General features: G+C 41.8%; 1 protein-coding gene across 3 annotated transcripts in view; it reads left to right on the top strand.

Annotated features, from left to right (window-relative positions):
- Positions 1 to 23,820, top strand: part of add3a (adducin 3 (gamma) a) — a 115,799-nt gene that overhangs the window by 32,573 nt on the left and 59,406 nt on the right. The window contains exon 1 of one of the 3 annotated variants that reach the window (XM_038713967.1): positions 8,990 to 9,127. The exons of the other annotated variants lie outside the window; for them this stretch is intronic. The gene's annotated coding sequence lies outside the window, so the exon portion shown is untranslated. Of the gene's footprint in view, positions 1 to 8,989; positions 9,128 to 23,820 lie in introns of those variants that run through there. 3 annotated transcript variants of the gene reach the window in all.

Genomic DNA, 23,820 nt, shown 5'->3' with positions numbered 1-23,820 from the left:
AGTGGCTGTTGTTGTGCATCTGCCATTTGGTGTTAAACGGGTATAGTACAATGTTTTGCCGAAAACGACCCCAATGAGGCTGTGAAACAGTTGTGGGCCATAAAACCAAAAGCATGCTTCATATAGTTGAGGGGAAGTGATAATTATCTGTGGGTATGTCACTACCGGTAATCTCGTTTACATAACAGTAATTTCATCCATTCTAAATATAAAAATATTCATTATAGCAGTAAGTAATATGTCTGAAACATAATTTCTTTCTCTCTTGTTAACCATTCTTGACAGCCGGTATGACGTGACTGCGAGAGAGGTTGAAATACTTGGCATTCAATAAAGTGGTCAAGGTGTCCATGTAACCAGGTAACAAAGAGGCAGCAAGGGGTAGGAAAAAAAAAAGACAGGAACAGGCATTCCTCAGGGTTTAGAGTCTGTATTTTTTGCTTGGCCCTCAACTTGTTATTTCAACTTTCCTTGTTGTACAGACAGAGGAGAAAAGAGACCACATGACTGCTAAACCATTTACAGGAGTAGGGAAGCTAAGGTCAAAGTTTGACAGATAAAATTTATTTATCTGTTCCATTTCTCATTTCTGAGTCAGTACTCTTCTATCCTTCTACTTCCAGTACACACTCCTGTCAGTTTTTCTGTCTGTGGCTGTTTGTCATTTGTTATCCTCCTGCTTCCTTCTCTCTCTCTTCTCTTTTACATCTCCTTCAGTAAGACGAGCTGTCCTCTACTCAGCAGGGCAGTAAAGAGACGTCAGCTTCCCTTTCCCCCCTCAGTTAAAGTCTCCTCATCTTCTGACTTTGTTAAATGCCTCAGCATGCAGCCCAGTCCTGGCTGCCTCGCCCTGTTGATGTTATGCACCTGGTTGGAATGCCATTTGTAGTGAGTTTTTACCGAAATGTCTTGTTGGGATCTGCCTGCCTGCGTTTTGTGAAGCAAAAATTCATAATAAATTGCCTTTTGTTTGGAAGAGGTGATGGTATCAAGAGGGGGCATAAGAAAGAACATCAAATAACAGGCTCTTATTAATACAAAGCATTGCATACTTAAATATAGAAAGAAAAAAGTAGGGCTGGGTGTCATGTACATATGGTAAAAAATGTTATCACAATAAAACAAATGTCATATCATTATGTCTTTGAAGTTTAAAGGCTGTTTTTTGCAACTGAGTGAAAGTTGAAGAAACCAGATGGTTAATTGTGGTTTTAAACTATTCTTTATGGTCACAACAAACACTTGATGCCAAACAATGGCTCAGTTCACAAATCTGAGGTAAAACATTCAAAACAATTATGATAAAATATTTTTTCAACAAATATGCATAAGTAAAATTATGTAAAATATTTTTTTTCCCTCAGCAAAATAAATATGGAAAAATTGCTAATTGGACAACAGACATCAGACAACTGTATTCCCACTCCTTAATTTCCATTACCCAGATGCCCCAGCTGGTCTGGAGACACAAACATGTTACCCTCCAGTCAAAGTGTAGCTTCAGGCTTCCATCCCCACAGATAACTACTTGGTGAAGTTAGACGCTGGTTTGACTTGGCGCTGTTGCTGGCCGCTTGCTTTCTCTTCTCCCATCTGTCTGGCCTTTTATCTCCCGGCTGGTCCAAACTACACAAAACAGCCCACATAATTGTCTCTGTGTAAACACACATACATAGTGGAGTTTGGTAAATTCATCAGGGATCAGTGATGATGGAAATTCCTTTGCCAGTTGAAAGTACCTTGATTTTCAGTCACGGGTGCACCAATGTGGTTTGTGAGAAGCTCATATTTTTCCATACAGCGACTGATACCCATATCAATCTGCATTTTAGTAAAAGTCTTACAGGTGATACTTTTCAGATATACATCCCTACAGGATGAGATATTGGCTTAATACTATTATAAAGCCAAGATAAGCTGATAAAGAAAGTATGCCAACAAATCAATACACTTTAAGTTATTTCATTTGTAGTTTAGTACATGACAATTAAAAGTAGAGGCATACACACAGACTGATACTTCTGTCTATTTAAAACGTATTCAGTGTTAGACAGAGAGTAGCCAGACCATAACTTACACTAACTTGAGCCTTTATTAGAGATCAGGTTCTTTTTTCCACTAACAATGCACTGCAATTTGAAACATAAATTTAGTTTTTTTGAACTGTGTGGTTTAAAATGATTATTTTAAGTGCATACATGATACTTTCTGGTGCGTTTAAAGACTCATCCTGAACTCCTATTATACACATACTGTATGTATCTCTTTTTCTCTTTCCCTGATACAAACTGAGTCAGACATGTCTTCGCCACTCACTCACTTATTAAAGACAAGCCAACACACATGCTAAGCTGGCTTTGGTTTAGAGACTACTGGGCGAATCTGCAGGCCAAAGCGGGTTTTGAGATGAGAGATGGCCAGCTGTTGGTGGATACAGGCTGCGATACAGAAACATAGAAAGACTGTAGACATCCAAAGTGATGGATTTTTATAGAGGGTGAAACGATAATATAATAATAAGTTGTGCAGTTCTTGGACTTTCAGGGAGAGTCTTTGGTGTAAATCATAAATGGCTGGGCACATCTGACATGGATAATGGTATAATGATGTTCAACCCAGCCCTCCAGCATGAGAGAGGTTGAGCTTATTACAAGTTTGTTCTTGTTCATCTTTTACATTGTGTCAAATTTATTGAGGTATTGAATAAGTGTTTTCAAATGTAAACGAATAAAAGTAATGTCACTATTTAACTTTTATATTTTTGTTTTGTGTAATTTATTTCAGTCACTATTAGAAAGATGACAGCACGGTTAGTCAGATGAATGTGGAAAAGGTCACGTTCATGCTCGACCTCTCTCTCTGTAGGACTGGAGGGACGCACACACACACCATGTGCATTGATATTAATCAAAAAGGGTCTTGACACTCACTGATTTGTAGTTATAAACTGTTTTAATTATAATCAGAATGGGTGTTAGTTTAACAGCTGTCTCTTCGGTCACCCTCAGTGTTTTTTTCTATGCCTTATTGCGCATGTACTGTATTTGCTTTGTGTTTTACAACCGTATTTGATATGATTTGTTGGCCTCTCTTTGGAGTTGTGTTCAAATCTAAGACAGAGTTCTGGTCTTGTTGCAGCGGCCGTATATCTTTAGCTTTATTGGCTGTCTGTCTGCGTGCCGTGGTTTGGTGGTTCAGTTTGTGTTCTGTGCCATATGATGTTGTCTTGTAATCATTAGGCGCATCCCAGTAAAATGCAGCTTTGGGTGTATGTGACCACATCTTGACCACACAGACACGCGCATGTACACACACGTAAATAAATATATACATAAAAGCTGCAGCTGATTATTTTGCTCATTAACATACATGTGCATGTATTTAGTCAAGCACACATGCACAAGCATATACAACCATATAGACCTACAGTGGAAGGCACACTTACTCACACACATTCATTTTCAGCTCTGGTGGCCTGTGGGGCTTTTGTAGTGCAGAGAGGCTACAAACGACAGCTTTGTGTTCTGGGAGGCTGGGAAAGTTAGATCGCAGTACACACACACGCTCTCTCTCTTTCACTCTCACACACACAGACACGCATACACACTTTGGCCGTGTCAAGCCTGTGCACAGTTCTGCCAGGCTCAATAGGCTGATTCATTAAAGTCTCCTCATGACACTAGAGGAAAAAATGGACTTGCAGTAAAGGGAGGACGAGGAGACGGGAGTGTTATAGCTCAGCACTCTGCAGTTGAAGTCTGACACGACCTGACAATGGTCAGGTCACTCTTAAAGAAAAAGTTCTCCCCAAAATACTTGTTGGTGTTTCGTGTGCTGAGTAGTGTGTTGAGCACCAAGCAGGTAATAAACAGCACTACAAATTATTTACGACCTCCTTTGTGGAGAGGCTCTGCTTAGATTATCGACATATATTATAGAGAATTTCATTATAGCTGTCATAAAAGTGCAACATCAAAACATTATTCTGCTTTATTTTACTAGCTGCACATACCAAACGTCCAAAATTTAGAGGGTTCTGACAGCCACCATTACATGTCATTATTCACAATGAAGCCATGCAATGATTCAAAAATATTTACACTCTTCAGTCATTCTGTCTTAATACATTAAAACACTCCAAACCCTTTTCCTTCCAACAACTCATCCCAAATTAATCTCATTTGCTCGGCTGGATATATATAATTTTTTTTGTTTGTTTGTTTTTTTGTGTATTCAAAGGAGGTTGTTTTTATCTAATATCATCATTACTGAATCTGGCAACCAGCAGTGGAAATGTGCAGTGGAGTGGAGTGGAGTGGGTGTTGTAAGTAACTATGCTTGGCAGCGAGCTGTGTTTGTCTGGATCTTTCCCTCGCTGTCTCCACTGGAGCCAGGCAGACTTAAAGCCCAGGCCTCCTGTCGATGAGCGGCTCTTGCAGCCCAAAACCCCCCTTGGATATTTGTGAGATTTACTTCATGTCTTAACTGCTCCCTCTGGACCGCACTGGGAGAGTAGGTTGAATTCTGTAGTTTTTATGGTCTGTTGTAGGTAGATGACTTTTTTGCTTTTGCTAATCCTGACATCATTATTATTAAGCCACCAACATGAGTATTTTTTTTTTTTTTGCGATTGAGTAATTGTTGTTGTTGCTGCTGTTTAAGAATTGCATTATTAAATTTAAGTTAACCCAGAGAAAAGTTGTAACTGTCACATGATGAAGTTTAAGTCCCTGTCACAGTGTGAATTTTTACCATAATGAGCACCCCCTGACCTTGTGCTGGGCTCATTAGTTGAAACATCATGTTTACCTCTGTCATATAGTGTTACAGTCAACATGGGGAATTAAAGAGAAAACCCCTCCCCATTGCAAATAGGTCAAGAGTCTCCACACCCACACTGTGAGGGGGGTCGCCTCAGGACTCGACCCAGGACTCGACCACATTCTGTGAATAAACAAGGACAAATAAATCTGGATGATTAATAAAGTGGAGTGCCTGGGGCCATTTTGTCATGTTTAGTTACTTTAAAGTATGACACATACCCATGAAATACTTATTAAATGTTATATTCTGTCAACAAGTAGAGCTATGAAATAAGAAACCTTATAGACTCCTGAAAGAGGTTAAGATGCGCACACACACAACACTCTCCACTGTGGCTGCCACATATCCTTTCTGCATTATCTGTACAATTTGACAACGTATTGCTCATATTTCTTTACAAAAAGGACAGTCCGTCACTGTGTAGGGGGCTGTATAGGTCCTCCTGCATCAGCTTCACTCTGCTCCACATGCATGCTTTATTTCCAATGCTGGACGTAGGCCACTGCAAACTGCTGCAGGTGAATCTTAACACTTCCTCTGGGTTTTTCCGGGGATTTGAGCTTGCGTCAGCAGTTACCTTGCTTTGCTATCCTCTCGTGTTTGCAGGGAGTATAAAGGGTTTATTCACTCTGCGCAGTTTGATTCTAGGCAGAGACCTTTTTTACCCACTTGATCAGATTTTTAGGTACATTTTGTACCACTGTTGTATTGTTGTTTTATTCATGCTGGCGCCACAGTTTTGTGGGTATGGCTTTTTCTACTGCTCCGGGCTGTGCACTTAGTTGTCTTTGATTAGGAAAAGCCACATATTTTTCACATGTGGTGGCTCTAGATTCAACAAATGGCAAATTAAAATTAATGTCAACATGAACATGGCCAAATGCAAAACAAAAGCCCAAATTATTAAAAACTCTGTCTGGAATACGTCTACATCTAAAAACACTGTTGTTGTGTTGATACATTTTCATGCTCAGAGATTAACTTGCTGCAACCAGTCTGTCCTAAGGGGGGACATGGTCTTAAAGCCATAGGTTTCAGTTTCTGAAGTCCAATCTGCTCATACACATATATGTGAACACATGCCGCTGCCCAGCTGCTGAGTGGAGCAATATTATGTCATGATCTATTAATGGAAGGATACTAATAGACAAGTACTTAACAATTTGATGATTTATAATGTATGAAGCTTACTCTGTTATGCACAAATCATCTGTACACACATAGCATTACCAACCAGCATAGATTTACAACTTTATACTGACTTAAAGCTCAACCTTCTCTACTTGAACTGTATAATTACCTACCTATGAGTGCTTATTAACGTACAGTATGCACACACCATCTGACATTTGCAAAGTGCACTGCTCCATCTTCCTCCCTCTTCTCCTGAAGGTATTGTAGAAAGTTACAACTAGCAATACCGCTCATAAATAATCAAGACGTGCTTCCCTTTTTAACCCATGGAGACTGCCGGGCCCCTGAACCTTTGACTTAAATATGTGCTAATGTTAGACCAAGCATCCAGCTCTGGCTATGCTGTGGGAGGCCAGAGGGCAAGGTTTATTCTGGGACAGGTATACGCAGTCTGCCAGAGCTGGAGGGACACTGCAAGAGTGGATGTGGTGCTGGTTATTGTGTTTTAATGTGCTGTTTAGTAAATGCATGTGTGAGATGTTTTTATATGCAGCATCTTACCATCAGTAAGTAAGACTTATAGCGTCATAAGACAATGCAAGACTATGCATGTTTGAGGTTTTTCTGCAAACATGAGCCATTAGCTGTCAATTACAAATTATTCCCAACAACACTGGGGATGCCGTTTATTTCAGTGCAGCTTCAACACACCACAGCTAAATAGTTTCCAGTGTGGGAGATTCACTGCTTTCAGCCCTGATGAGGGACTGATCCTCTCGTCCTAGACGTAGTTTCACAAATATAAAACCACACTCACCGCACAGACAAGTAGAGTAAGCAGGGAATCCCTGCCACTTAGTGATTGACAGCTGGGTATACAGAAGCTTGGCCTGAGTGTGTCTCCCCGTAATCCCCCTCTCTTAGCTTGAATAATTGATTCCGAATTGATTTAGACTCAGCTGGCTCACTTGCTTCTTCTGCCGGCTTTGGACAGTAGCATGTATTTTTGCTTCCTATAATTATTGTCTGCCTTGTTTCTGTGACAGTCAGCAATAAAGCTGCGCTTTTACCCTCAAAATGGAAGCGTCTTCGAGGAAGCAGCAATTAAAAATTCATTTGACATTTGTTTGTTGCTCTGACTGACCATAAATTACACACACCCAATAATTTGCCTTTACAGGAGGGAAGTTAAATGTATGTTGAGGTCCATCCTAATTCTTCTGAACAGAGTTCTGAGAAATCTGGCATATTTGAAAATTATTTATCTCAATTTTAAAATGGGCTTTTTCTAGTCTACATGCTTAATGCAGACATGTTTGTTAGGGTACATGGACGTGTGGAGGGAAGAAATGTGAAGATGTATCCTCAGTTGAACTCTGCATGGGCAGCCTGATCAGTGTGAAGTCACCGTAACCTGACGCGCACCTCTTCAAAAATGTAACTACAGGTTGAGTCGACGCGGACCATAAGCTCTGTGATTGGTCGGCTGGGTAGCCTCGCAATGCCTCAGAGCCGACAGGAAGTACCTGTGCTTTGAAGTAACTTTTACTCGTTTCACTATCAGAATATGATCCACTAGGTCAATAACATTTGAAAAGGCTACACCAGCCGCACGTTTACAATTTTACCCCCATTCACGTTAGCGGAGGGCTAAACCAGAAGTTAGCCTGCTCGGCCGGCTAAGTCAACACAGTGGACACTGTAGCGCTACTGCCGACTAGTGTTTGGGGGGGTAATTGCAGATTGACGGACGCACAAGTATAAATGCCTACGGCGTAGCTACGCACGTAAACCCTACGCAGGAGTATAAATCAGGCTTAACAGGGGGAAGGCTAACCTGGCTCTGTCCAAAGTTAACGAAACTCACCTCTTTAGCACCTAGCTCACTAATTAACACGTTAAATCTGTGCAAAAAAAATTTAAAACGCAATGCTATAAGAAAGCAGAATCCCTCTTTATGCTAAGCTAAGCTAGCCGCCTGCTGGCTCTCACTTGATATTTAACATAAGGGTATGAAAGTGATCAATCTTCTTACCTCACTCTCAGCAAGACAATGAAGAAGCATATTTCCCAAAATGTCTAACCAGTCTTTAAAAGGATGTTTTGGCATACCTACATATTCTGAAATTTCTCATAAAAAGCTCATAAAATATTTTTGTGGAGTCTTGATGTTTCTTGCAAATTTCCCAGTTTCTAAATACTAGCCCAGCACCTCCCTCCTTTCTTTGTTTTGGTCAAATTCTCCTCCTCAAACTCTTTTGTGTGGATGGAGATTCCTCACATGAGGAGGTTGTTAAGTTGCTATCAGGGAAAGTTCTGGATGTCTTTTGGAGGAGTAATGGGGAGGGAGGGGCCCTTTTTGGTGGAGGGAAAGTAGGTTCTCTTGTCAAACTTAACTGAAAGGAGCTGTGGCATTTTTTGTGCAAGTATAGGAGAAATTTAAAAGTTTGATCTAAAAAGAAAGGAGATGTATAAGTAAGCTTAAGGAAGCTGAGCCGGAATGGAAGGAGGGAAAGAATTACAGAACAGAGATGGAGGGAATAAATAGTGTTCTTATTCTGAAAACTTTCACTTTTAATTTCCTTGCGTCCTCCCTTTGCCCTCAAGTCTGGGCCAATGAATAAAACATTTTGAAAGAAGGAATGGCAGAAAAAATCTTTGAAGGTCTTTTTCACAAAAGGTCACAGAAGCACCCTGAGGGGAAAAGACCCTGTCATCTAACTCCTGTGTGTGTGTGTGTGCATGTGCGTGAATTTAAATCAGCTTTTACCCTCCCCCTTCAACCCTGCAGCACCATCAGCACCCTTTCCCCCTCTCTGCATGCTGGCTAGCCCTCTGCAGCTCATGCAGTGGATAAGTTGTGTTTTTGATCAGTGTTGCCCACTGCACAGAACCAGATACAGCAGACTGGCTCCTGCTTCAGTGGGGAAGGAGGGGGAACAAGGGAGATACTGTAGGAGGAGCATAAAGGAAAAAGGGCAGCCGGCGCAACAGTTTTACACTGCGTTGAGCTACAATGGGAGAGGCGTGTTAGAGAGAGAGCGAGTGAGAGAGAGGGAGAGAGCGAGCGGGACAAGCAGAGGACTCGCTGCAGTGCAGGTGGATCCCAACTGTCTGGTGAAGAGGAAGCTTCGGAGGCAGCAGTTCTCTCTAATAGGCTATCCAGCAGGTTTGTAGAGCAGTTTCTTTACAATGCTACTTGATTGGTACGGGGTGTGTGTACGCGTGTGTGTGTGTGTGCGCGCATGTGTGTTCTATGACTGATATAATGGATGCTGTGTTCTCCACCATCAGGGCTGCTATCTGACTGCTGTCTACCCTTGTTGCCTCTGTGCAGTTCAGCTGACAGTACAGAGGAAAAGAATATTAATCTGTGAAACCCATGCATGTTTTCAACCTGAGGCATGGATTTTTTTTTTGTTGGAGTCTCATGCACACAAGTTCAGGGTACATGAGAAACTTCTAAGCTGGGAAGAGAATAGGAGACTTTCCGCTTTAGTTGCTTCATGCTAAATGAAACAGCAGAGGCCCCGTTCTCTCCTTTCAGATTGCGGTCTTTACTTGGTCTTTTACTATGGAGAAGAATAGAGCCGGGAGCTGTGAATGGGCCTGAGATGGCTTTCTGTGTGCAGAACAGAGGTGCCGCCCTCTCAAGTGTCAGCATGCTTAGTAGGTTGTTTGCGGGGGGAATGTTCATATGTGGGGCTGGGTTTTATGCATTGAGAAGAGATGGGCTATTACCTGTATTTAGTCCTCCATTTGTTATTTAAGAGTCTTAAATGTTTGTTGATGTTTCTTCCCGTCTTGTGGCTCCTATCCTGTATTTTACGCCTAAGGGAAAGGAGGAGTGATTCGGTGCTTTAGTCGATCTTTTCATAGGTGTCTGTTTACCATTGACTGTGCAGTGATAAGGAGCTGTTAGGAGCTGCTCATTTCTATTTCTGCCTGTTGTTTTCTCAGTGTTCCCATGAAAGGCCCCCTTTCATGGTTGGATAACTGACTGACTGATGGGGAAAGTCTGTGGTTTAGTTCCTCCTTGCTCATGTTATTTATTTGCCAGCGCTGAATTTGCTGCTTTCACTCGCTTCACTTTATCCAGTTTTATATCCCTTGAGGTGTTTTGCGTGATCACTGATTTGCATTCCAGGCCTCGGGGTTATGGACCATTTTGTACTTTTTTATATTTATCTACAGATAAACCATCACAGAAATTTTGTCTGGCAGCGAAATGTAATCATGCTTCAGATTAGAGTGCAGAATGAATTTTGTTTGTGCTGCAATTGGTTTTGGATTGGGGTAAAACGTAAACCTACACCAAATCTTTCTGCTATAAGACCATGGCAGTGTCATGCCCATAGAGAATGAACACATTTACGTTTACAGTTCATAGCCAAAGTGTGTATTTGTTGAGAAACCGCACTTTTTGGGGTTTTCTCACTCCTTGTCATCTAATTGTTCCTCCTGATAAACACCAAATATATTTTCAAAGCCATTGGCAAATAAAGTCTGACTTGCTGTCAAGTTCATCTTCTCAGTGCTGAATTAATGAAGTCTGATGGCTTCTCATAAGTTACACCTGCGTCCATGGGGCTGCCTCCCGAAGGCAGTGACTTCCTCACACGTTATGCAAACACTGTCCTCCTCTGTTGTTTCATCCCTTTTCCTTTTGTCTTCACCAAGGTACATATTACTTTAAACTAGAGGTCCTCTGAGAACTTTGATTTTAGCAGTCTAATATAGGATTGCATAATGGTAAATCTGAAAAGGAGATTTCAGTCACATTATAGATTGCAGGTTTTTGGTGAATTGTGAACTGATTTTCTAGATGTTGTGCTCAAAATGCCTCAAATAGTAATTTCATGTGCAATTTTAGTTGCTAAAAGTCTTGCTTTGCCAATGTTTCACCAAAGTTTAGGATATCCTACCTTGAGATTCAGCTCTGTAGGGGAGACGTATACTCTTCGTGCACATCCTGTCTCCATGGCACTCGATGCCATGGTGATGGCCTCGGCCCTCTAATGAATCCTGAAATCCCTAATCAAATATTTGTCCAGGGTTCTTTTGCAGAGAAGTAATAAAACAGGGCCCTTGCAACAAGCTTTGTTTGGTCTTCATCTTTTGGCCATTTGCTGAGGTTTTCTCATTGTTTCAGGAATGACTTTGTGTGCCGGGGCCCTTGAAGAAAATATTGCTGCTTCAGGCCGAATGATTTGCACACATGCTGGCCTTGATTTCCTCTCCCGAGGCATTTGTGTATCCATCTGAATTCAACACCACATGCCTGCTCTCGGGTCAAGGTTTTAAAATATATCTTTGTGGTAAATTAAGACAGATTTCTCACTGTTACATGTGACTTATTGCACTTCAACCTTGGACATGTACTTCAATAACATTGTAAAAGTAGCCAAAAGAAGTTACTTCTCCCCCCACGCTGAGGCTGAGGAGATGAACACTGAGTGCTGCGATGGTGAAGTATTGTCCCTGCGTCTCAATCAACCTCAGTGACCCCAGCACCTCTCCAGTTCCTCTCCTTATGTTTCCACTTTAGGAGGGATGATAGACCGTGTGTGTGTGTGTGTGTGCGCGCGCATGTGCTTGAATTAGTGTGTGTTTTAGAAAGAGACAGGAAGGGGTTGTATTATCGTCCAAGAAATGGGTGTTACTCTTCTTTCTAACTTGTATTGTAAATCACTGGGGGGGGGGGGGGGTAAATAGCTTGGCGAGCCTGCCTGTGATTATGTCATACAGCATGGTTTCCAGCTGTCCGAGTCTGCTGCATTTAATTTTGTTTTCAAGAAAGTCATCCCCAACCAAACTGTGTGTGTGTTGTTCATGTGTCTGAGTTTGTATAAACTGTATATATACGGTATGTATATTTACTAATTTGTGATTAATTATTAACATGAAAGTGCACTCTCGATAAACTCTGTGGAGCGTCACCTGTTGGCCCACCAGGCAAAGAAATCCTTGCTGTTAGTTTTTGGCTGATGAAAGCTCTGAGCTTTTTTTTGTTTCTTTTTGATGATTGTGATTTGGGTCTGATTGAACATTGCCGTCCAGCTCTAAGTTAAACCAAATGTATTTGGGCTGGGTCTGTTTAAGGGGCTTAGATGTGAGCTTTGACAAAGGACTGCACACATTTCAGCGTTAATGCAGGTGCACACGCAGTGGCCCAGACTCATTGTGATCAGGTTTCTTTGCAGAAAGCAAAGCAAGAGCATGTCATCTTTGAACCAGTATTGTCAAAATGGAGGACATTTTTTACAGTCAGGGTAATTTTATTTTGTAAACACTGAAGTCTTCAAAAGTTTGATTTTTCCATGGATACGGCTAACTGATCCTCAATTTCCTACAGACAAATTCATATCTTGTGTTTTGTTGACATAGCCTGAGTGACTCATTGTTCTCTCCCACAGATGGTTTAACTATGTTACTTAATCTGATTCTTGGAAATGCCAAAAGGGAAACAAAAAAAGGGACTGTGGTTGTTGTTTGGTCACTGAGTCAAATCAAATCAGGTTTATTGTCACATACATAGTACAATGCCTAGAATAATTTATTCACATTTAACCCATCCAAAGTACTAGGAGCAGAGGTCAGCCAAACAGGATTTAACCTAACATGTTTTTGATGGTGGGGTAAACTGGAGCACTTGGACAGAAGTTCGAACCCAGAACCTTCTTGCTGTGAGTCCACAGTGCTCTCCACTGGACCACCGTGCTGAGTATCTGTCCTCTTGCTACAGTTAATGTTGGATTTATGTCTGAGAGGGAAATGAGGGACAGAAAGTGATCTCACTATATATATTGAATGTTCTTCTGAATATTAATATCAGCTAAATGTCTGGCACTGTCTTGCTCTACTGCTTGCTAAGCAGTGGTTAGATGGGTCTAACACCAGTCCCAGTTGAAGCTTGTAGGGTGTTGAACTTCTCCCAGCACTTTTTGTAGACTCATCTGGTCAGGTTAGAGTTCATAGGAAAGCTTTGCAGAACCTGTCTTCACCAAGTGGCAGGACCTGCTGACATGTTTCTCTCATGACTTGTCACTAATATTGGATGTCACATTTATTTGTACAAGAAGAAGAGAGAATCTATATTCACCTTTTTCTGTAGAGGTGGCATTAGCTCAGTCTGATAGGACTTGGCTTGGAAACCAGTGGGTTGCCGGATTGAGTCCAGCACAACCCATGCGATGGGTCCCAGGCGATTGATAAAGTTATATCTTATCTGTAGGTGATCAATAAAGAGTTAATATAGTTTCTGACCTGGTAAATATTACTCTTACAGTCTGGGTCCGTTACTGAATATTGCAATACACTATGAGTAAAGGTTTCCACCAAATTAAATATTGGGCATTAATCACCAAAACCACCAGATGACTCAGGCCTTGGGGACACGGTGCAATAGGACATTTATCCCCCGCACTAATGACCAACCTTTAGTTGCTTAAGTTCCTTTTGGGCTCATGTCATTTACTTTCACTGTTTTATCCCCATATATAAAAATCACTCCTTCACTGCACTTGATTGTTAGACCTTAAGTTGTTGTTCAGCTTTGTACCTGTGATACATTTTTTTTATCTGCAGATGTAGTGTGTTTTTTGCATCTCAAAAGCAGCGTTTCTAGGACAGTTTCCCTCCCTGTCTTGGCAGTGGTAATAGCAGACTAGTGCTGAGTCACAGGGACTATCATGTGTCTTGCACTAATTCAGCTGTTTGAAGGGGGGATTTCAGGGTTTTTGTTTGTATAAAACTGGCATCAGCCTTCATTAGTTAGGAATGCTGATGCAAGCTAGTTGAGTAAGAAACCACAACTCAGCATCAAACTGAAGCCATTCTTGGTTTTTCGGTATTGGTGGTAAGTGGGGGGGAAAGGTAACAAACCATTTGAAAGGTGTTTTATGAGTTTTTTTTATTGTAATGTTTAAGGGCCCATTAACTTTCACTATAATGGCTAATAAATGCAAGGTAATAAGTGCTAATTTATCTATTCCCTGGGATAATGTCTTCAATAGCAGATCCTTTTGAAATCCTGCTTTCTGCTTTGTAAGGTAAGAAAGAAAGAAAAGCAGCATCCTGACCTGTACTTTGAGCTCTGAGAGGAACGTGAGTATCACAAAGAAAAGGGAGAACTTTTTTGACAAATTGTCAGTTTGTTCCAGATGTGGCATTAGTCTGCAGGGATTTACAGCTGTGTGTATTGTGATGTCTGGCAGGTTGAGGGATTGTAAAAGGAATACTTGAGCACACAGGAAGGAGGATATTGCTTTACTCGTCCTCGCCTTGTCACTTTGGAAATAACTAAGAATCATACCAACCGACCAGCACAAACACATATAAACAATTGCAGTAGACCCCTGGGATACACTGCAAAACAATGACTTCATCATTCAGTGGGAAGTGTTTCTGTCCTGGCAAATATTGACTGTGGTGGTGAGGAGGCTGAGCACACAGCCTCCCAATTTCCCCTTAAATCTCTTTCTCTTCCTTCTTTTTTTTCTTACTATCATGTCTTTTGTCCTTCCCTCCCTCCTTCTTAACCAAAACCTGGAAGTAATTTATGAAGTCACGATGGGGTTTCTCCTATCCAGACGTGGACATTTGAGTAGAGCTCAGTGAGGAGGGACTCCAGTTTGACGTCCCACACCTCCCATCAAGGGAATTGCATCACAGTAAAGCTGAAGATCTCATTGCTGGAACAAGCTGTGGTTTGATGTTTGCCTATAACCAAACCTAGTTACTAAAGCAGATTGTCTTTTACAACAGCCGTGGCCTTTTTACCAGTCATTCTCCCCCAAATGACCAGGGGCAAACAGGTGCTGGAATGTGTGTCAGTGGCATAGAGACATCATGCAAGATAGGCATGTGAAGTGTTATTGGGAAAATACTGGCAGTTTACCACTGCGTTTTACTCTCAGCAGGCTGTATTGCATTGAATTTTCAGTCATGTGAATATAGAAGGTGAAGGTTTAAGCTCTGGATGCCTAGTCGTAGTAAGAAGAAGAATAGGTTTATGACCTTTTGAAGTTTTCATTTAATGAGTTTATGCAATTAATTTTGCTATGTGTAGACATGATAGGCAGCCCTTATTGTCCGTGTTTCATTTCCAACATTTATTCTCTTTCTTTATCTGTGAATGCTGTTAATCTTGAACATATACCTCAGCTGTAAGAAGAAGCTTCCTTTCCTCCTACATTTGTCACACAAACTGGATTACAGCTAGGTGAAGACTAGTTTATGTTGTCATGATAATTCTATACTCTTTGTGGTTTGTACCTTTTTTGTGCTTCAAAAAAGGGAATGTAAATGGATAAAATGAGAGAAATAGAAGAAATACATCAACTGTTGATTTATAAAAGAGCTACGAAAGAAGAACTGACGCATCTCTTGATTGTGTTCAGCCATAAACCTCTAACATTACAAGTTTGGGGGAGTTCTGTGGGTCCATTCCCCAAGGCCTGCTAATCACTGTGGGCTTGAAGTTGCAGAACACAGCCCAGATTCCTTGCGCATGAGAGAGGACGGGTCCTAAGAGGGAAAGGAGGGGAGAAACTTAATCTGCAAGTGTGTGAGCTTCCTGGGTTTGTGCAAGATTAAGGGGTGACTTCACAAAACGATTGCGTGGCTTTTGCGGACGCTGAACCTGCACAAATTAGACAACCCTCCAGCGTCTTCGGAGGGTTGGTGCCAACTGAAGCGCATTTATAAGGGTTGTCACACCCAGACTTTACAGTGATCGTGGCAGCAGTGATCGTAGCCAGACCAAGCAATAGTGCATCAAGTGTTGCTTCATTATGTTGTGTGATATGCTACACTTTAAATGTTACTAGGGCCACTACAGACAACTGCAAATGAACATTTAACAGATACAAAACAAGGCCAATGTGCACTCCACAACGTCTTTTGTGAATCGGACCTTGAGACGGGGCAGACAGTTGCAAGTGATGCACAATTCATGGGGCTATCAGCTGCCTCAATCCATTCTTTGTAAATTCATCCAGTGACGTGTCAATTTCACGGGTCAAGGGTTGAAACCCTGCAGATTGAGAAGTGGGGTGCGAGGTCAAACATGCCACATGTACAGAAAAAGATCAGTCTGGGATACATGAAGGGAGAAATTAGTGAGCAAGATGGGAGTGTGAGTAGGTGGGCAGAGATGTTATTAATCACTATTGTTTTCCCGTCATATTGTCATTTCCTCCGCAGCTGGTCCCGTGTTGACAGGGAAAGAAAAACACAACTGAGGAGGTCAGAAATCTAAACCATGGTTCTGCCAGTGGGCTGGGTGTTCCCCACCGCTGACACATCTGCAATAAAACACATTGTCTGATTTCGTAATGGCCTGATAATGAAGGTGAAGAGGAGGCCAGGCAGGACAAAACTGTGTGAGATGTAATGCAGCCCTTATGTTTGATTTGATCAATGTAGTGAACCAAGGATTCATAAAATTAAAAACTGATATTAATGAACAAAATGGACAATCAATCTACAAATTCATTACAAATCATATTAAAAGTTGAGTAAGGTGAGTAAGGAATTGGATCACCATAGTCTACAATGGACTGCTTACTTCTGAACCTGGTGCTGTATTTCTTAAATTATTTACTGTGAAAAGAGTAATTCTACAGATTTATGGCTCTGCTTTGACCTTTGCCAGAGATCTTCACCAGCTATTTTACTCTCATGTCAGGTCAGTAGAGTTTGACCTGGGTCATTGCCTCATAAAAATACACTCCCAACAAGAGTTTTCCCACCTGAGAGTGAGCCTCTATGGGACCTCTGTCACTGCAGATTTATGAACAATTGTGTGCTCACACTTAGGCTGAATTTTCATATGGTTGGAATATCTGCAACTCAACTGTACTGAGAGCTCCTGTTGCTTTATAATTAAAGCCTTCTACTGATATGCCAGTGGAAACCTTTTAATGAAGATCACAGAGAAGTACTTCTGAAACGTCCCACAATCTGAAAAGCAGACAAACAGAATTCTTGAAGAGAGGTTGGTGAGGCAGCGGGTGCAACCAGAGGAGGATATGCTGGCAGACCTTTTGCCGCCTCAGTCGAGTGTGGCTGTTCTGATCAGATAGAAACGCTTTTACCTTAAGATAAGGTCAGACAACATGTCACACACACACATGCTTGTTTCAAGCTAACTGAACCCTTTATCAATATATTTATAGCAATTAAGGGTAGAGATAGTAGCCTTGGTAAAGAAGTGTGGAACAGAAAGAAGTTTCATGGGAGTGAGGCAAGACTCCAAACCACAGAGGCTATCTTATACAGGACCTACAGAAGTACTAAAAGTAGAGCATAGGGAGACTTTTATAAATGTTGCTTTCTCTGCAGTTTCCGCCTGACCACAAATGTTAAGCCAATTACTTTTAGTGCAGTGACACAGCTCAGCTGAGGACAGAGACGGTCATGGTGTGGCTCTGCTTTCAAGTAGGACCACAATATCATGATTCAGTTCAGTTGTTCCCTGCCGTGAGGCTGCACTGATCACTGCTTGACATTCCACTATGCATGTAATGCGTGCTATATCCAGCCAACACAATGGGGCATTTGAGGTCCCACTCTCCTTGGTGATCTTTGATGTAAATGTATTGTGTGTGTGACAGAAAGAAAGGAAATCTGCACGTTACAGTTGATTTTGCATAGCGCTACCCACTTTTAAAGCTGCTCAGCTTTTCAAAGAAAAGTACTTGGCTCAGGCTCACAAAGCTCGTCATCAGTGCCGCTAAACTGGCTCGTCCAGAGTCCAGTGTTTCTCTCATGCTGCCTGGAGTTTGGCAGGTAAAGAAGCCAGAGTTATGGAAGTCATTAAAATTCCTTGGGAACATGTGGACGGTTGTTTATTTTTCCGCACAGGCAGGGAGAGTGGAGAGCTGCCAGGACGCTGCACTGTCCTTCTCTCAGCAAGGAGGAGAGTGGACGGAGTGTGAGAGAGAAGGAGGGCCTGGTGGAGGACGAAGGAGATGAAAGACATATGGAGGGAGAGGGGAGGAACGAGTGAAGCAGAGGACAGACCGTTGAAGGAACCGAGGCATGGAGGGAGAGCGGAAGTGATTGAAAGAGGGAGAAGGCAGACACCCTCTACTGGATGCCAAACAAAGAGTCGGACAAATGAATGTTGAGGCTTCAATGGGCCGCGTAGGAAGAAGATTATAGACGGATGGATTCACACACAGGCTGGAGGAGAGAGGAGTGAGGGAAGAACACAGAGATATAATAGCTACATTTTGTCCAACTGTCAAGTCAAGTTTAGACACTTTTAAAATGTCACAAAAAAATTAAAGATTGCCATTTGGTATTGGTTGGGTTAAAGCAAATTGTATCCTTTAAAAATGAATTGAGTGGTAAAGGGAGAGAAACATGAGGCAAATTGTTAAAATAATGAAATGTCACATCCCATTTCAAAGATTTTTACTGGACCAATATCAGGGAGAATTAGTGCGATGTAACAGATGTCTTCACTTTTCTTAGATAGTTTCGGAGGGAGGGAAATAACACCTTAAGAGGATAATGGGGGATCATGTTGTGCCTTCTACTACGGAGATATGGCATGAAAAAACACATAAGGTACATGAGCCCAACTAGCTACTTGATTGATTCCGCTGCTAGCAATCAGTGACTAGCTAGCAACATTTCAGTTTTAAACTCTAAATAAATGGTAAAGAATATTTTCTTTTCTGAATCTTAACTTTAATTGTTGCATATGCAGTCATGAACACTTAATGTTGTGGAGGAATACTTTGAAATCAAGTTTTGAGGGGCTGTATTAATGACAGAAGCAGCTAATCAGACCATCAGATCATTTCTACTTGCACATCTCGGGCTGGTCATTCTACACCATGGACCTCTGTTAAATCCATCCAGCATTGCCGGCTGTTAATAAGAGACCTCAGATGGCGTCTCATTTTCTGTATGTGTTCTTCCGTATGCAATACATGGTCATGCTATACATCTCCCACCAGCTAGCCATAAATCTTCCTTGCCTTCATTTTAAATGTGGAAAGATCCTTTCATGCTCGTCTTTAAACACCAGATCCAAGTACGGACTGCTGTGATGGTGGGCGTTTTTTCCGATTGGTTAAACAGAGGGGCAGGACTTGAAAGGGATATTGGTGCGAGTGTGACCGTGGGGGATCAGGTACTATAATATACTACTGTGTATGTGTGAGTGTGTGTGGGAGACAAAAAATGAAATGACCGGTCTGTCTGTTCCATCAGACACATTGAAAAGTGAGTCAAGTCACTGCCTCAACTTTTAAAGAACTTCATAACTCTCCTTTTTCTTGTCCACCAATGATATTCACTTTACCATCTGATATGACAGTAGCTTAATTGTAGGGAAAACCTCCAGTGAGGCCAACTGATGTGTTGTGCCTCCCATCCATTCATCTTTCCGTCATTTTTAATCTAATAACCAATAATAATGGATGAGGAGATTTTAAGGACACCACAGGGGGAGGGAATGATGGATAAGGATGGTGTTGTCAGAGAAGAAGAGGAAGCGGGAGAGAGAATGAAGGGAGTTGTGGAATTTCTCTGTGCATAGCTGCGGTATCGCCTTGCACAGCTGAAAAATGTATCAAAGCGATCTTTCTTGCTGCTGATACTTCCCTCATCGTGGGCCAGGAGCAGAGAGTTTAACAACAGACCTTCAGTGAGGTCACTCTCCATCTCTCTTTTTTCCTCTTTTTCTTTATCTCCCTGTATTTCAGGTCATGCTAATTGAATCTGACACTGCAATGTGGACCCCTGGGGTGATGCAAGCATTGACCTGCCTCGCCAACAAATTGGTGGCTAATTTGAGACGTAACATGAGAACCTGCATCTCTCTCCCGCCTAAATGTTCCCTTCCAAAAGGCTGTGGCCTTTGACATAGATCCAAGTGTCAGATTACATGTTTGTGATGCCATTTTAAATCATTACGTGGTATGTCCACAAAGCTGACATGACATCATTACCTTGGGTTATAACAGACTTTGAGTACATACAGCGGGATATTTTAAATAAAAGCTATTACTAGATGACAAATGTCAAGGGTTTGCTGAAGTTGCCCTCGGGTTTCATAAGCATCTTTGACAAAATATGAACCCATTTCCACGCCAAAGGTCTTCTTGGGTTTGTATGCCAAAGATCAGCTTAATCCAAACAGTTCACACTCAGAAATAGAAGTCCTGGTGTGTACCTAAAAGGGTACAAATCCTTGTTGCTGCAGACGTACCCTTTTGAGAGACAATTGTGTAGCCTTTAGTGACAGTACACTTTTTTGTTTTAGACCACATTGTACCCTTTCTGTAAATCAAAAAGTGCACTTCTGGCCAGATCAGCATTGTATCTTTTGTGGGAACATTCTTCAAAAGTGTACCTGTTAGTACAGAACTGTTCTTGTCTTGTACCTACCTTTTGAGTGTATTTGCAACAACATCCCCACATGCCAAAGTTGCTAAATAAATTTTACTTATCACTCAAACAGAACATCAATCAGTCTTGTAAAATCTTATCCAAGAGAAGGGTTTTCACTTGATTTCCAATGATTAATGACTTAAAGCTGATGAAGTCGAAGAAGAAGGTGCCCAGTTTAAATCTATAAAACCCCAGCATGGTTCACTTGTCATTTAACAGCGCAACAATTTAACGGATACTTTGGTCACTGTTTGAATTAAACCCACAAGTTTTGCTTCCTTACCTCCATTTGATTTATCATGTCAAGACTCGAAAGACCTGCCAAACACACCTAATTCTTGGTGATTGATAGGAGAGGTAGAGGGATCCAGCCAGGGCGAAGCTATGAGTTTTTGAAGGCTCAAAGGAATCATTTCTGTTGTCTGTGCATTTTCATACTTGCAACACGTTAATTGTAATATGTAACCAGAATCACTTTGAATGGCCAGGTATGTGTACAGATGTGAGGAATTTGACTCCGTTCTTACATTGCTCACAATATGAACAGCTACTCAAGCTGTCATTAAGCTTGTCATTGTAATCCACTAGGGAGTGTGATTTTAACAGGCGTTTATTGTTAAAACTGAAGTTTTGCCCTAAAATAACCTTTGTTTAAATAAAATGCTTTTGTCACACAAAATGACCCCTGACGTTTCTGAAAATTCTTAGACAAGTAAGCTGAGCCAATTGAAGTTGAAGCTGATGCACAGAGACATGCAGTAGTAACCATTAGACTGCAGGAGGTTTTCTTGAATTAACGTCTGAGTGATCTTTATCCTGGCGGGAAAATGATCAGACATCTAAGCTTGAAGGTTGAAAAAATAATCCCTTGTGCTTTGTGGTCTGCCATCGGTTGTATAATCCTTCCTTTGCCTGCTTTGCTCTTGTTCTGCCTTTTTAAAGGTCTCACTGTCAACTGCAGCTCAATGTGCTCTACAAAAAAGCCTCAAGGACTGTTAAGGTCCGCCTATAAATTTTTTCCGCCATTTTGAATTTTTTGAAAATCACATTTTTGACATCTCCTCCTAGACCGTAGCTCCGATTGCCACCAAATTTTCAGTGAATCATCATTGGATCAAGCCTATTAAAAGTTGTATAAAGCATGTCGATATCTCAATTACTTTTCAAGATATGGACCAATGAACTTTGTAAGGGGCGTGGCTCTGGACATAAATGACCACAAATCAGCAACCGTAGGGCCGATCATCACAAAACTCACAGGATATGTTCAGATAGGTTCCCCCGGATATAACTGGACAGTTTGATGTACATACGTCCCTAGGGGGCGCTACAAGCGCAAGAAAGGTGCTTAGCATTACACAAATTACACTATAAATCCCATATTCATTCTCCAATCATCACAAATCTCTCAGGATGTGTCCTCATAAGTAAATGAAACATGCCCTGAAAGTTTCATTCAAATCGAACCCCCGGGGGCGCTATAAATGCAAACAAACTGCAGAGGATAAAACGCAAAACAGGCTACAAAATGCATTTTGTTTGTCCAATCAACACAAAACTTGCAGGATATGTCTAGATAAGGACACACACATACACTGAAAGTCTCATTCAAATTGACCACTAGGACGCCCTATAAATGCACAAAAGGAAGCTATTGATCATAAAATGTTTGTTCCATCCAGTGGTGCTACCAGGGGGGGCCACGGCCACCCTAATAAAAATTGGTAGCTACCCCAGTGGACCCCCCCGGTGAGGAGTATATGCATAAAATGCTTTATATTGTACATATGGGCCAGACCGTGTGTCTCCATCCTGCCTGAAAATCTGTGCAGACCAGCTGGCCCCCATTTTCACACAGATCTTTGAACAGTTCGCTGGAGCTGTGTGAAGTTCCCTCCTGCTTCAAACGTTTCACAATCATTCCGGTCCCCAAAAACCCTCCATCTCTGGATAAAATGACTACAGGCCTGTCGATCTGACATCTGTAGTCATGAAGTCCTTTGAAAGACTGGTGTTGGCCCACCTGAAGGACATTACAGGCCCCCCTGCTGGACCCCCTGCAGTTTGCCTACAGGGCTAACAGGTCAGTGGATGATGCTGTCAACTTGGGACTGCATTACATCCTGCAACACCTCGACTCTCCAGGGACACATGCAGGGATTCTGTTCGTGGACTTGAGCTCTCCGTTTAACACCATCATCTCAGAAATCCTCAGCACCAAACTCACGCAGCTCACTGTGCCAGCCTCGACCTGTCAGTGGATCACAAACTTCCTGACTGACAGGAGTCAGCAGATGAGGCTGGAGAACATCACATCCAGCACCTGGACTATTAGCACTGGTGCTCCCCAGGGCTGTGTGCTCTCCCCACTGCTCTTCTCCCTCTACACCAACAGCTGGACCTCAGGAGACCCATCTGTCAAACTCCTGAGGTTCGCTGACGACACAACGATCATTGGCCTCATCCGGGACGGTGATGAGTCGGCCTACAGACGGGAGGTTGATCAGCTGGCTCTCTGGTGCGGTCAGAACAACCTGGAGCTTAACACGCTCAAAACTGTGGAGATGATTGAGGCCTTCAGGAGGAGCTGTCTCTGATGAGCCACCTGTTTACTGGTTACCAATTATTATTTATTCATCATTCTCTATCTCAGTGCTGGTCACACTGTTCATACTGCTATATTGTCATATTGTATATACTGTTTACCAAACCCACCTACCTCAAGTACATAACACCTGCACATAATACTTATTCATTCCAGCATCCTTTGCACTATGCTCCATCGCACTGTGTACATGTATTCATGTATGTGTACCTGTATATCACATCCACCTCCAACATGTACATAATAATGGCAATAATAATTTACTTTGCACTCTGCTCATTGCACTATTGTCTCAGTCTGTCTATATTGTTGTTGTTTATAGTGTGTGTGTATATATATGTGTTCTCTATACTGTAGCCTGCGTTTGATTTTAATATTGTATTATTGTATAAGTAAGTGCATGGTGAGCAATGTACAATCCAGAGTCAAATTCCTTGTATGTGCACACATACCTGTCAAATAAAGCTCTGATATTATGTCATTCCTGTGTTAAAAAGTTTAAATGTCTTAGCAGCATGTAGGTGTTGTCATATTAGGCTCTGACACTTTAAGAGGGTAACCTCTGACCCTGAACTGTGATGGATCATGGTTGTTCATTTAAGAGAGGCCTCCGATTCGTTCATGTAGATGCCTGTCACCTTTCTAAACTTGTGATTGGTTAAGAGGCGGGCCTAACAGGCGGAGCGGAGCTACGAGTCAGCCTGCTGCTTCCAGCGTGTGTTTTTCTCTGGAGGTAACTTAGCCACAAGCTGCAGCAGACAGAAAGGTGAAATTTAATAATTATACAGTCAGTCAGTAGCCTGGCTGGTTTATAATAAGTTTGTCACTCTGCTACACAGTTTTGT

This window comes from Micropterus salmoides, unplaced genomic scaffold (assembly GCF_014851395.1).
Source record: "Micropterus salmoides isolate LMB-PRFRI ecotype aquatic unplaced genomic scaffold, ASM1485139v1 Ms_hic_scaffold_12, whole genome shotgun sequence".
NCBI lineage: Eukaryota > Metazoa > Chordata > Actinopteri > Centrarchiformes > Centrarchidae > Micropterus > Micropterus salmoides.
This window is presented reverse-complemented; position numbering and strand designations above follow the sequence as displayed.